We start from the raw sequence: 15923 nt of genomic DNA on the forward strand, positions 1-15923 counted from the left end.
CCATTGTCTTTCTACTAGTCCTCTGTTTTATTTAGAAGTTGCTGTAGCTTTTACTAAGGTCCTGGAATGCAGTGTTTACCTTAAAATAATGAATACAAGTGCAGAAAAAAAAGAGATTCCGTGCCTTTGGACATAAGGTTGTATGATTTTTTGTTCATCTTGCTTTTCTTTTCTAATAATGATTTTTTAATGGTTCAGTAAATGCAAATTCTTATGTATTGGTATTGCTAGATACTGCTTAATGACTGGATTGCAGGGGATTTGAGGATCTTTAGTATTGCCAACTACAACTATTCAAACAAACAAAGCCAAGCCCTAAATCCCCAAAGACTGACTTGAAAATTAAATAATAAAAAAAAGAATTTGTAGATCATATTTGTTCCTGTCTTATTTGGGGCTTGGGTGCTGTTTTTTCAGGCTTTACTGAATAATATTTTTAAGCTAGCCACAAATGTAAAGCAAGCAAAAAATAAATCTGAAACTTTCACGAAAACCTGAGACTCAGAGTGGAGCTGTAGGAAGAGTGTTGAATGTCAAGAGAAGTTGAGCTCACTGAAACAAAATTTTGATTTCCTGTTCTTATTTTTACTAGGGGTAAATTACAACACTATTTTTTTAAAACTGTGCATTTGAAATATAACACACAAATCAAATGCTGTATATTAATTTTGGAGGTATTTGGGAGACAGTGATTTATTAATTACTTGGAATGTATTTTAAATTACACGACTCATGTCATGTTGCACCATTCCGCACAATTTATTTCCAAAACAACTTCTATTCTGAAATGATAGTATGCATGTTGGACTGATCTTTTGTGAGGGACAATCATAATTAAACTTACTGGCAAGTTTTGACTGGGAAAGAAAGGGAGCATCTGAATTCTGTAAATAAATGTCCATTTGCTTGAATCCCAGCTAGGTTACACTGATTCTGCAATTTCTTCTTCTGGGTTGAAAGAGAAAGATCTGCTTTAAAAGATAAGCAGACTGGCGTTCTAACTACCAGCTATGGTTATTTAAAAATAAAAATGGTAGAAGAGAAGATTGAAATCATGGTGGAGTCAGAGGGAAGGGAAAATGCAGAACAAACACCAGAAACATATGGATGCCAATGCAAAACAGTTATGCTAAATGTGTTTTAGTGATATAATATGACTGGCATTTTAATAACAGAAAACATCTGAGAGTTAGTAGATGAGCAGGATGTTATATGGTTCTAGCCCAACCTAGGAGCTACTGACAGATGCTGAGAGAGGCTTCATGCAAATCAGTTTTTAAAACTCTGAATCTTTTCTGATTGGTATTCATGTTATATCCTTTTCGACAAACACCGTTTGAGGAAATTCATTAAATCAGTGTGTTCTAGCAGGGCAGTCACAGCCCTGATGCGAATGTGATTTCCAAGCATCTGCCCCAATACACTGGCTGATGCAGTGGGGTTAGGCTGACTCTCCCAAGCCCGGAACCAGCAGGATATTATATCACCTGGAGCCCTTCACCCCACAAACCCAGCCTCAGCAAGACTGTTCTGGACAGGGCATCCTGGTATGGATACAGCCTCTGCCTTGGGCTAAAGTATAGAAACTTGAATCTAAAGTGTCTTTAGTGCCCTTTTTCACCTCCCTGCCATCTTGAGTTCCCACTGCAGTACCACTGGGAATCTGCCATTTTCAGATGAGCTATCTTAAACTGTTTGGATACTGAGCTTCAATAACCGCACCGTGGATCTCAATTCTTAGGTAAATCCAATTCTACATAAAATTGTGATTCTGTTTCCCTCTCTATGATGACCTTTCTGTAACTAATGGCTCTATGTTTGGAACACAAGTTCCAGCTCTTCCGTAGTTTTAATTGCCAACCGATTCTGCCAAGAAAACAGCCAACCTGAATCCTTGAGATGTGAAAATGAGCAAAAACATTTTTAGAAGCTGAGAGGTTTTTGCTGCTACAGGCAATGTTTTTGTGCTTATCTACATTTGAGCTTCTTTGGACTTTAAAAAAAGGTGGTAAGTTTGCTTTAAAGCAAATTATAATGATGCAGGCATAACTTTTTTTATTTTTACTGTAACCGTTGGTTTAAAGCTGCATGATGATGCAACAGGAATCTGTCAAGGGAATACTTAATGGATCAAAATATATAAAGGAAATTTCTAGAAAGACACTGAGATTGAGCAAAGGGCTAATATTCTTTGAGTCAATGCCAGTAAGTGAATATGTAAAGAACCAGAAACCAATTAAGACATTTAAGTAAAAAAGTTGCATATGAGAAGTTAGGACAGTAAAAGATCAAACTAGCTGCACCCTTCTAAAATAGTTCTAATTTGAAAAGTGTAGATTCTATTAAACCAGCCAAGAGACCACTAAAATTGTCCAAATAGAAAACATAAGGACACATCCCAAAATTATCAGTCATCTTTTAAGTGTTACATTTTTGAGGAGTTTAGTAATGGAAAATTTGGGCTAAATAATGCAACCTGTATAGAGTGAGTCACACACAGGAAGAATATGTTAAGCCTAGTTCGAATGCAATTTAAATATTACATACAGCGTTAGGGCAGGAAAAAATGGAGGAAGAACTTATATTCTATAGAGAACTGGAAGTAAAATGATGAACAAAGACATGAAATTAAAAAAAATAAAGCTGTACTCCCATAGCTAAACACATCTCACACTGTGAAGAACAAGGGCCAGACCAGACTTGAAGTATACAGATACGTCCATTTAAATGATAGTACCCACATCTACATATCAAAAATAGATGCAGGTTAAGTTATGAACTAGTGGGAGGAGAACTGGTCATGACCATTCTCAGAGCTTAGATTATCTGCTCCCTTTCATCATGAGCACCACTGTAAAAACTCTAAGTCATAGGAGTCCTAGATCCTTGTCACAGCTGTGCAGAGATCTTTGTACACCATTATCAATAGAGTAGCATGTCAGTGCAGCTGATTACATGACCCAAATCAGAATGTACTTCTGGAAACCTTCCCAGGAGTTTACAGTAGTAGATTCTGACTCTTCTAACTTAGGACTATAACATTATATTGTGCATTAGAGGCTAAAAGCACAGAGCAAAAAGAAGGTTTAATTACAGTTCCTGTGTGGAACACTCATAAATATTATGGCAAGGATACAGAAGTCAAGATAAGAAACCAAAAATGAAAAAAACTGATTAGAAAATCACATCAGAAATGACATCCTGAGGCAGAGGATATTGATGAATAATAATAATAATATGCGACCTCAGATAGTGCCGATGGTTCCAGCAAGAGCTGCAGAGATTGTTTATCATGATATTAGTCACTTCTCTGTGGCTTATTAGGAGAATTTTAATTCAGTCAATTCTCCAGTACTAAACTCCGGCTCAAATGGTGTGATCTGAAGACAAGGATAGATAGTAAAAGCTGTTGCAGAAGCATATATTGTAGCAGTTTTGAGACAAAAGGAAGTAGAAAAGGAAGACAGTAAAATGCATTGTCATCTGTTGGCACAAATATTACATCTATTTTACTTTCTCTCATGGAACAATCCATTTGATTTTTTTTTTCCACTGAAAGAATAAATATAGACAGTTCTCTGGGGAAAAAGTACTGTAAATGGAACTGTTATTGAAATTGGATATTAAAATCATAGTTCTAGAAAGTGAAAGACTTTGTTGCATACATTAAGGTTGCTCTAGGGAGTTCCAGCAACCCCTTAGATTTAAAGAAATAATATTAGAAAGACCCTTTTTCATCTTTCTCCAGCTAGCACATGACCCCTTTCAATTCCAAAACAAGTTTCAAACACACGGTATGTTCTCCATGCCATTAGAACAGTCTCTTCTCCTCATCGTTATACTAACTTTACCACTGCTATAGTAGAGGTAAGCATATTACATACATAGAAAGCATAATAGTTCACTTTAGAGTAACATCATCCCATCTTAGTATCAATCTGTGCATGACAGTTCATAATGGAAGTTTCTAAAGTATGATGAGAAGGTGGAAAGAGAAAGCAAAGAGAAGGTCCTGCAATATCTATTCCGAAATTGGACTATTTGAATGAACATAAAAAACATGAGTATAAATCTAGATCTACAATGGGAGTTAGCCACCTAAGTATACTTTTGCAGAGGTGATCCATGGACTATTTTTGTACTCTTTGGAAACAGCACCTTAATGCACACTGACGTCTCCACCCAAGGAGCGTGCATTAGCATCTATGCAGCTGCAGTCCATCAAGAGGGCACACTAGGTGACTCACACTGGTTTCAGCTATAAAATCTTTGTGGTTGTAGATCATTACAGACTGTTATTTCTCAAGCACTGACACTCAATAGCTGTGTTGGATGCATCCTGTAATTGTGCCAACATGTTGGGGTACGCTCTGCTTCCCAAAGCCCTCAGCCACAGAGCACCACAGCCACTCTGAATTTGCTTTGCGGACATGTTGCCAGTGATTCAGATGAGAATGTCCTTCATGGTCATTCAATTCCACTCCACATCAGAAGAACCTGGATAAAATTTGTTAAGCAAGTCCTCACGTCCTATGAGTGTAGACTGGGTGATGGGTATGTTTGAGTGCAGTCTACCCTTTGCTGACTGGCAACTTTGGACAAATGAGATTAATTCCAACTCATGGGATGACAATCTTCTCAAGGCCTAGGACAACCAAAAGCAGGTTTTCAGGATGACAGTGAATTTCAGGATGAGAATGGTCACAGCTGCCCGTTGTATGGCATACTCCTCCAGAACTCCTGATCTAAGAAGGTAGTCATCAGCACTTCAAGTTTAGTCATTCCTGGCCAGTAGTTTGGGTTGGGAAAGTCTTCTTTTCAGATGATAGAGACGTACGAAGACTTCCTGTACATCACCCATGACTGAAATGATTTCAGAGGAATCCCTGTTCTCCTCCTCCGCCTGGCATGACACAGCTTCCCCCACTTTTTGGAGCCATGAATTACATTCCTATCACCAGTTAATCACCATCCTAGGCAACCTAGTTGTACAACGGGAGAAAAGGATATAAATCTTCCATCCTGTAGGCCTTTGTCAATGGCAGAGGCTGCATAACTAGCTACAAAGGAAGGTGTAAGATATATGTATTTTGCAACTGGGACTTGTTGTGTGGGAGTAGAATGGTATCCTTGTTTTACCATGTCAGGAATATTCATTGTGTCAGGTATCCATCTGTGTTGCCTTCTACAGCTTTGTAAGGCTGCTAAAGATATTTTTGCCCTGACTAGCCACAGCAGAACAGGACCTCCTAACTCTCCTGTCCAGCACAGCAATAGGCAGTGGATCTGGATCCTCTCCCATTACAGAAGAGCAGCCCAGGGTGTCATCTGTACACATTTGTAACACAAGGAAGACTGCAACAGACCTAATGCTAACTCCTGAGCTCCAATGACAAGAAATATTTTTCCCTTGCTTTTTCATTCTGCTGGAGTGCCAGCTATTTCTTGTCCCTGCCACTGTAGTCTCAGAAAGGGCTGGGTAAGTCTACCCTGAGGTAGGTGGGCATGAGGGATCTTGGGACAGCCTTTCTGGGCACTGTTGGAGACAGGGGTAGATGGGAGTAAACCTTCATAGGGAGATTTGCTGAAAAAAAAAGGTTGCAATCATATTATGGTCATGCCATGCAAAGAAATAACAGTCCTGACAAGAAAGCTGTTTTTAAGACCTCACAGCACATTTTCGTTCTCAGTGTGCATGATACAATTTCAAAACTAATGCGTGGCTAGAAAAGCAGAGTAGAGCTAGGCCTAGGGCCTGCTTTGTGCCCAGGTACACAAATCAGCTTCAGATGCTTAGGAAGGATTATATCCCCTGATATATATGCACATACTAAACGGTGTGCGTGGGCTGCAGTGAGCCAGAGTCACATTGTCCAGCTTGTGATGTGTTTTGTTGCCAGACAGAAGAGTCAGGCTGCCAAGCTGGCTCCTGCTATCTATTCTTTCCTAAACATGACATAGGATCTACATATATGATTATCCCGTAGTTTCCCCTTCTGCTGTTGAAGAGGCTAGGAGAAGAACAAATGAGACTTTTCCAGAGCTTTCTGTTGCTCCTGCAGTGCCATCTCCTCCTGAATCCATTAATGCTGGCAGCCTGAAGCAGTCACCTTTGTCTGAGAAGCCTGACCTCTTCTCCTGTCAGCAGCATGAATGTCCACATCAATATGATCTCTGACGTATTAGTGCTTTTAGCAGATGATGTCACTGCTGTAACAGGCAGTCTCTCCAGGGCCTTGTAGGAGGACAGTGACAGCAGCAAGGCACAGGCACAGTATGACTGCAGGTTCCTTCCCTTGAGTCCTCAACTCCCTCAGCAGCTGCGGGCTTTCAGGCCTGGCTCTGCACTCTGGCAAGTTGGTTTGGAGCCCTTGGAACAGGGATGGTTATGGGCCCTCAGAGGTTGGCTCATGGCCTCCCTGACACGGATTTCATGAAGCGGGTGTGGAAAGCTGCCCCAGTTCTGGCTGGTTCTGATCATGGATGGGCATGCACGTGCACAGCCTTTGGGTGCTTCAGTTTCATGACATATTAAGGGCCAGTTCTATAACCATGACTGGGAGACATGAACAAGAGTCAGCAGTGTGTCCTGGCAGCAAAGACAAATAGCAAAGGATAAACTACATGTTTGGCTGTATAAGCAAGAAAAAGGCCAGCAGGTCAAGGGAAGCCATCCTTCCCCTCTATTTAGTACTTGTAAAACCAAATTCGGAGTGCTGTGTCCAGCTTTGGACTCTGCAGTACAATAAAGACAATGACATCCTGAAGTGAATCCAGCGGAGGGTCAGCTAGATGATCAAGGCCTGGAGGGTACCTGGAGTATGAGGAGAGGGTGACAGAGCTGAGTTTGTTCTCTTCTCTGGAGAAGAGGAGGCTATGTCAGGGCCCCATCCCCTTCTAGTTTAGCTGTTTGTGTTCAAGCTTGCTAACAAGAGCTGTTGTGAAGAAAGAGGCTTCAGTGAGGGCTCCCTCCGGCTTTGCTTGAGAGCTGCTTTCAAGCTGAGGACCTTGCCCTTGTTCTCCTCCTGAGCTACACTGCATTTACATCTGCACCAATCTCTCACCTCCCTGATTCTGACCCTGTTTCCTGACTCGATGACTTGGCTTTCTGGTTTGACCTTGGACCTGCCTCATCACTAAGGACTTACTGGGTGACCACTGGACTGCAGCTGACCTTATTCACCAGACTGTTGCTGGACCTGATCCTGACCCTGACTTGCTGACTCAGTTTCCTGTCTCCTTGAAAATGATGTCACTGCCTCTACCTGCCTTGCTGTGACTGCCTAGCTCCACAAGGCTTGTCTTCCCTTATGGAACAGCCCGCCCTTGCTGCTCTCTGAGAGGCTAAGGGGAGATCTTACTGCTGCCTTCTTATCGCTATCAAAAGGGAAGATATAGAGAACATGGAGTCAGATTCTTCTCAGAGGTCCACAGTGATAGGATGAGAGGCAACAGACACAATTTGGAACACAGGAAATTCCAATTAGATACAAGGAAAGCCCTTTTTCACCACAAGGACTGTCAAATATTGCACCAGGTTACCCAGAGTGGTTTTGCAATCTTGATCCTTTGAGGTATGCAGACCTTGGCTGGACAAGGCCCACAGCAACCTGCTCTATTCAGATGTGCTTTGAGCCAGTGGCTTGACCAGATAACATCTGAAGGTCCCTTCCAGCCTAAGTTATTCTATAATTTGATGACTAGACATTATTAGCAGCAAATTTTCATGACTATAAAATTCAGCACGTGGATACATCAAGTCATGGTTCTAAATTAGCTCTCTCCAAACATCATCAAAAATAGTAATAGAGCCCCAAATGGATGCTCTGTTACCCTACAAATACTGCTTTTTGTAGTATGGGAGTGAGGGTTACGACCATTGCACGAGGCACATAAGTTGCTGGGATCCTTTTAGAGGACTATGTGTTGGCCAGATGGGGTAGGACAGCATCCATACTGAAGACAGGCAAAACACAACAAAAGTGCCAACTACTCTCTGGACTCATGCCAGGAGATGCCTTTTGTAGGACAGACTCCCCCAGTGTGTTCACCAACAGGGTGACAGTACAGAAAGTAGTGCACTAAGAGTCAGCAGCAAGACTGGGAATGGAAAAACATGACAATATGGAAACCCCCACAATATTCTATCTATTCAAGGCATGTTTCACTCACTGAAATGTTTGATTAGGACTTTCTTCATGTTGTGATCAGCACTAGAGAGTTAGTGCTGTTTTTTGGGGTTGCTCTTCTGACAAGAGCATGAGGTTGTCCAACTCCTGATGAGGGTGAATCTACTGCCACTGTGACTTTTGTAACCTATTTCAGCTCAGCCTGCAGAGTGGAGTGTGTCACAGTAAAGGAAACATTAGATTGTAATTAAACTGGCAATTAAACTGTAAATAACTTCAGCAAATAACCTCTTTTAGTCAAAGAAAACTGTGAGGATTTTTTAGGAGAAGAAACTGCAAGAAAAATCAAACAAATTCCACTTGAATTAGACTACAAGACAAAACAAACTAATATAAATCTTTTTTGAAAAAGTTAAACGTCGACATTTTTATGAACCCTTGTAACACAAAAATGGCATGACCAGTTTCCTTAAGAAATCAATTTGGTCTGAGATGAAGCTTAATAATTTTCAGAGGGAAAGCCAAAGTGAAGAGCTACCTAATAAAAAGACTTAGCATTGAACAGGCCTTTTTAAACTTAGGAGGCATGACTGTTGCTCTGATAAATCCCTGAGGTTATTCTGCAGATACCTTCAATTTAGGAAGGAATATGATATATGAAGGAATAATGATTATGATGCCTTGCTGTGATTATGGCGTGGAAAGTGTGGGTCATAGATTCCAGTAGAAGGAAGAAAGTTAAGGCATGAAGGAGCCCATTGTAAATCTCAGAGTAACTTAATCTAGGCTCTCATCTTTAGAAAGAACATTTTAATTTAGAGTTCCAACATCAAAGATCGTATGAAATCACCATTTCTTTGAAAACTGACACGTCAGGACAAGAAGATACTGGCCGAAATCCTTAAACTAATTAGTACTAAACACTCTTCTGGGCTGAACTTTTTCCTAGGATCAAATTATTGGGTTCTTAAGCTAGCAAGCTCTTAGTCTGATTTCATTCTAGGCAAGGATGAGCTTCTAGTGATGAGAACCTTTATACTTTATTATCTCTGTCCTAAATTGCTTTTTGTCTGTTTTTATCCTTTTCCTTTTTTTCTTTTATCCATTAAGTATCAGTCCTGACTTGTTACTTCTGTTCACAAACAAATAAGAATTAAAAACAAACTAATAACTTAGTGAGTTTTCTGTTACTTAGCAGGGAACACTTCATTATTGCACTTAAAGCAACAGAGGAGGAAATCGTAATTCTTACTGCCTTCTTTACTTCTGTCCCTAAGAGAGAAGCATCGATCCTGTTTCTGCAAGAAACATCTGTCCTTCCCAGTTCTCACAAGCCAATGAAATTTTAGGAAGACACTGGAGATGGGGAGATAAATTCCTTTTCACAAGATGGAAGGAAATAACAGGAGGAGTTTTACAGCTAGTGATGGGCTTGCTCCTGCCTCTTTCCACTGCTTGTCTTATTGTGCACTGGGATGTTCCTCGCGACTGGGAAGAGATGCCCACAAAAAGTGCAGAATTATCTCTGGAGGTGCAAATGGAGTTAAGAGCTACTGTGTGGCCCTGGGTTGAGTTGACATGGGAGCCTCTAAATTGCTTGTTTTGGTGTCGAGGATGAAGAGGACAATTGTGATTGTTCAGATCATTTCTCACTAAGATTAGCAAAGCTATCACAAAATATATTCCCAGATGAACAGGTAATATGGAGGAGAAGGAAGGTAGAAGGAACGGTAACTAAAGTGCAGGTCAAAACCAAAAACTAGGAAGGAATGGGTAGATTCTTATTCATGGATTTATGAGCACCTGGGGACGATGATAATGCTCACCAGACATTGTCCCAGATTTAGTAAGCACTACTGAGGAAGGAAGAAACTTTGTCTCCAGTGTGCAGTTGGAGTCTCCCTTCCCTTAAAGCTTCACATGTAAGCTCAGGACTTGAATTAAAATTATTCATTGCTACATTAACTTCTTAGAGTCTCTAAGATAGCTTGATTTACAGAAGATAGTATTCATGGAGACTGTGTTTTTAAGACAGCAGATCTTGCTAGAGATTTATACATATGTAATTGCGAGGAAAATTAGGTTTACTGGGTAGGATTTATTTTTTCTTCTGCTTAAATTAAAAAAAGAACAAGAAAGTTTTTTTTTAAAGTTAACCTATTGTAATGATTAAAAATTCAGTTTTGATTTGGACAAATATCTAAAGGTTTGTGGAAGTGCCATTTCCAGTGACCTTATCATCTTAACAACACAGTTACAGTCACAGAGCTCTATTCTTATGGTCATATAATTTGAAGGGTATGGCATATGCTATAGAAAAAGCAGTACAGGAAACAAAAAAGCCTTTTAGTTTGCAAACAAAATGGTGCTAACAGATAGAATTGCCAGAAGTAACTAGTTAACTATGTTGCATATAGGCTAAAACTTAGCTATGAAGAGACTGCAATTACAAATACTTCTCTCCTAAATATATTAATGACATATAATTTCTAGTTCATTTAGCCATGTGTTTTGCAAGCTTTTAGGCCCCAATACTAGTCTAAACATAGGATTTGTGCAGTGACTGTGTTTCTGTAAGGGAAATATATACATTTAAAAAACGACAGAAAATATAATGAGATGGTGACTGCCGTACAAAAAAATATCCTGACACTTTTATGGTTTGGCATTTTAAATATAAATACTAAGGAAATTTCTCTGTGCCTTTGAAAAAATGACTATTTGATCTAAATGGAAGCAAATTCCTTGAAAATGTATTTATCCAAGTACTGATATTCAAAAATACTGACTTCTGAAATTTAAAGCACATTAGCTGGTTTTGTTCCCTAACAACTTTATCCCATTTTTTATTCACATGGATGTTCTTGGCCTGCTCTGCATACTTAAATGATAGAACTTGTCATGCTTCATGCTTGAGTTGGTCCTTTCATGATCCTTGTTGTATGTCTGCTGCATGATGAAGGTTTTGTGGAGCTGTCAAATTAGAGACATGAAATGCAGAAAGCCTGGAGCCTTAAGTTTTTACCTACGTCTCAATCTGAGTTAATGATGCCTTCTAATATATATTCACTCTCACTCTGCTCTCAAGGTGGCGTTAGTATAAGCATATTTTGCACTTACACACGCAATTCATCTGAGGCTAGCAAAACTGAATTAATGTCATCCCTATTTTATAGCTAGCAGAGACAATGGAATGACAAGGATGTCTCTTATGTGTACTGTGACAATCGTGTATCCATTTGAAAAGACCTTGTTTAACTCTCAACCCTCTCCTCAGAGGTAACAGTGACTGCCATTACAGAGCTCTTCCTCCTGTTTCGTGAAGGTCAGCACCACAAAATTAAATTAGAAATCCCACTTTCCATTCTTTTTATTACACAGTCATCCATATGATATATATGGTCACCAGTGATTAGAAATTTTACACTGGGGAAGCCATAATATTTATCACAGTAGGGTAAGATTGGAGATTAATAGTATCTGGGCAATGCTGGAATCTATGGTTCAGTATTTTATATAGGAGATTCTGCCTGAAAATAAAACCAGGACTTCAGTCCACTTTGTCCTACCCACTGTGAAAATGCTGTTTTCCTGAAGTACCAGTCTCCCTCTTTTTCTGGAGAGAGCTGATTTCCAAAGCAAGGAGGAAGATTAGGAAAACACAGTTGTCAACCCAAAACAGAATCCCTGAACTAGGGGCACCATCTACAGGGGAACAGACTAACACTGACTCAGATATATCCTTGCATTACACAGCTGACATCTGTGCAAAACATATGCAGGTTGGTTTAACTACACTTGAGCACCCCCTCACCAAAGAGTATTTCCGTTACCATTTTCATTTATATTACCAAAGCGTCCAAGAGCTCTGGGCACAAAGCAGGAGATCTCTGTGTGAGGTGCTACAAAACGCAGACCAGAAGAAGCCATCTCTGCCTAAACAAGTTATAAGAAGCAGCAGATGTGTAGAGATCAAATGCAAGAAAACAACGAAATCAAAATGACACATTGAGATAAATATCAGTGAGTGGACTAACAAGAACTCTTGTTCTTTGATTTTACCATTTGATTTCTAACTAGAATGGAAAAAGAATAAAACCCAAAACACTTTCCTTCACTCCCTCTGTCCAACTCATCTCACACATTGCTCCAAAAATCTTCAAAGACAGACTTTATATGACACAATTGCTTTTGTTAACTGTGTACAGCTGAATAGCTACTTCAGTATTTATTCGTTTTACCGAAAGTTAATTCTCACTTTTGGGACTTTGCTTTCTCTCTTTGATTTCAACTGTTTCATGTTCTCCTAATGCCTAATGTAGACTTGACTTTCTGACTAAGAGTGTGCCTTCTACTACTACTGATGTAGTGTGCCATCTACACTACTGATGAGTGTGACATCATCGTCACCTGAAACTGAAATCAGTGAGGAGATCACTGCATCATAAAATGGAATCTCAAGATTCCAGTTTTCAGCTGTATATACCAACCCTGGGATACCCACTGAACTGTACAGCAAAGAGTGGATATTTCATTTCATAAGATGGACAGTTTTAGAAACACCTATGCTCACAGAATCAGAACCTCTTTTTAAATACTGTCCCATCTACCTAATCAAAAGCTAGTTCCTTCTTCTTTAGGCATATGAGTTGCCCAAATACTTGAGAGTAGAAAAGACAAAAAAAAAAAAAGGGGGGGGGGGTGAAATGGGAATGAAATAAAATGAGGAAAAGCCTCCTTCTGGTAAAAATAGGTACCTGTGAACTTTGGCAACACAAAGCTGGTGAATAATTTGATCATGACAATAGTCACAGTTCAATCCCTGTTAGTTTACAGCTCTAAATTCTGCCTGGTAAGTAAGTTAACATGCCATCAATATCCTCATGCTCATTCACCCACTGCCTATTTGCCCTCATTTCCCATCTTGTACACCTAATTGTGGGAGTCTTGATACTTGGTCACACAATGGCTGATGTATCTGCTCTTTATAAGCTGTAAAACTTCCCCGGGCAGGCCTGAGAGTACGTTGGTTTCATTGGCTTCTGCCCAGGCTTTCTCATTGTTTATGAAGCAAGCAAGAGTCTCTTACTTCCAAAATTTAACTTTTATGCACCATATTACTTTCTAATTTTGAGGTTTTACCTTGAAGACAATAGTTTATAGGAAACAAAAAATAAAAATGGCAAAGATAAATGTTGCATTTTTTCTGATCTTCCTTTTTTATTCAGATTCTTTCCCGATGCTCTTGTACCTCTGTCTCAGTCAAAATTTAAATTAAAAACAAGGGATATGAAGGATAAATCGGAATCTAGTTCTTCATTCATACTTTACAGGATTCCTGATTGAACTTCTGAATGGTAGACACCATTTAATATCCTCTTTTGAGGCACTAAGGAGCATTATAAAAACAAAACAGAACAGGTCTAACATTTTAGAACATCATTTCTTCTCACTTATCATATTTCTTCTGTTTCTCACCATAGGACATCTTCTCCTCCCTTGAACACAACTGTGGAAGACACAATAATAACAATAATTATAAATGCAATGATGTGTATTTTGAGAGTTTAGTGATTAGCATTTGGCTAGCACTTGAAACATTCATCTAATTGTGCCTGAGCTCTTCTAAAACTTCTTTGCCCATTCAGGACATGCATGTTCTCCTTCAAATTTTACAGCTTCTTTATGTTTAATTAAACACTATGATTGGACAGCAACTGCCCATTTCCTTGAGGATGCAGTACTGAAGTAAAACTTATTTATAGTACTAGAGACCTCTTTCTATATGAATAAGCTTCTGAAAGCTGGTCTGAAAGGAACCGATGCAAGCAGAGTATGTGTGCTAAAAGGAATGAAACTTCCGCAGCAGTTTTTTTTGCAGTGCAAATTACCAATCTTAGAAAGGAGACTAGGTGAAATGTCTCCTATACAGCCTCTGTCTATGGTCTCCCACAGACAACAGGTGAGAAAGGGATGGTCTACACTCTGCAGGACTACTGCTAGAGAGCATTTCTGTTCCTTACTGTCTGTACAGTAGGAGAGAGCCATTGGGCCTAAATGGGATTTTTTTGTATACTCCAACATTAAGACAGGGTATGATGTGTCACGCCTTGTGAATGCAAGACTCCCACAGACTTCTGCCTGTGCGGCTCTTAGGAACACAGCATCAAGTCCATATAGTTATCAGCATCAAAATAGCTGTGTGAGTTTTTTTAAACTGACCAGATAAATGATCCTAGAGAAAATAATCACAGAGATCTGTTGTACTGGGAGAGAGAAATTACATGGGGTAATATGGGCACTGGTGACTGTACTGTTGCATGCACTGGATAAACTGTAGCAGCTCCTCCTTTGAGCAGGTCAGGGAGAGCTGATCTTTCCTTTCCTTTCCCTTTCCCCTCTCATGGCCTAACACACCCATATAAGAAAGACTCATAATGTGACTAACAGACCTAAGATGACATGGCCAGCACAGATAGGATCAGAAAACATGTGTTTGAACTGAGCTGGAAAAGGACTGTGATTTTTCAGAAGCAAATATCAGCACAAATGTGTAGGTGGGGAGTGGCAGGATGATGTTTTGTGGAAGTCAAAGTAAGCTGCTTAGTGCTGGACACGCCTGGGAGCTTGAAGGCTTTCTTAGCTGGCTGCTAAAGATGGCATGCTGAAGGAATGCCTTTTTTTGCCCACATTTGCTGTGCATCATATTAAGCTATAATTTAGATAACTTCATGTTCACTTCATGGTTATGAAATGGTCGTGGTTATGAAATACATGACTACTTACTAAAGATTTCTTAGAATAACTGTAATTCAGCAGCATGCTGTACTGTTGTGCATCGAGCATAGGCTTGAACCTGTACATTTATTTCCTGGAGGCCAATTAAAGGTTAGGGAAAACTATTATGTAAATACCATGGTACTATTTTTAGAATTTTGTAAATGAAATTGTATTTTCCTCCTGTGACTCTGAGAACATACATGCAACAGTAACAAGCTAAAGAACAAAGAACTTCAGGCTGCTGCATCTTTAAAAGCTAAACTTACATCTAAATCTATTCCCATTTCCCTCTGGATCCTGAGTAGCTCTTTATGTTATATTAAACATTAGACAAATAGGATAGATCTAATTAAAAGTTGAAGAAATGTGCCTCTGTTAATTGAATTTGTTACAGTTACATTTTGGAGACCGATGTTAATCAAAGCTCCGGTTCAGAGTGGACCGAGGGAATTCGGTTAACCGTTACATCTCCTTACCTGCAAACGCGAGAAAGCCTGCTCTAGCGCAACCCAAAGTGCCCCACAACAGGACGCCGCCCGGCTGCCGGCGGGGCGCCCCCCCGCAGCCGCCCAGCGCCAGCCGCTTGCCGGAGCGTCCCGAGGAAGCCCCGACCCCCCGCCAACCGCCCCAACGGTCGCCGGCCAACGGCGGCCCCGGCCCGCGGGCAGCCGGGTGCCCCGCCCCGCCGCACCCGGAGCCGCGCGCGCGCCCCCCGGCAGGGAGCGGGTGCCCCCCCCCGCGGCGGCCACGCGCGGGGATCCCCCGCCCGCCCTCGGCGCGGCCCCGCCCGCCGGGGCGGCCAGGGACCGCGCGGCCGCGGGATGGGCGCGGCCGGCGCAGCGGCTCCACCCATCGTGGGCGCGGCGCCATTGGCTGGCGGCGCTAGGCTCCCCGCCCCCCAGCCAATGAGGGAGGAGGGCCGGGGGTGATGGGCTGCCTCTCGCGGGAGGGATTCCTGAAGCAGCTGCAGTGTGGTGGCGCTCCGGGCGCCGCGCAGCCCCCGTGCCGCCGCCT

The sequence above is a fragment of the Dromaius novaehollandiae genome, chromosome 1 (assembly GCF_036370855.1).
Source record: "Dromaius novaehollandiae isolate bDroNov1 chromosome 1, bDroNov1.hap1, whole genome shotgun sequence".
In the NCBI taxonomy this organism is placed as follows: domain Eukaryota; kingdom Metazoa; phylum Chordata; class Aves; order Casuariiformes; family Dromaiidae; genus Dromaius; species Dromaius novaehollandiae.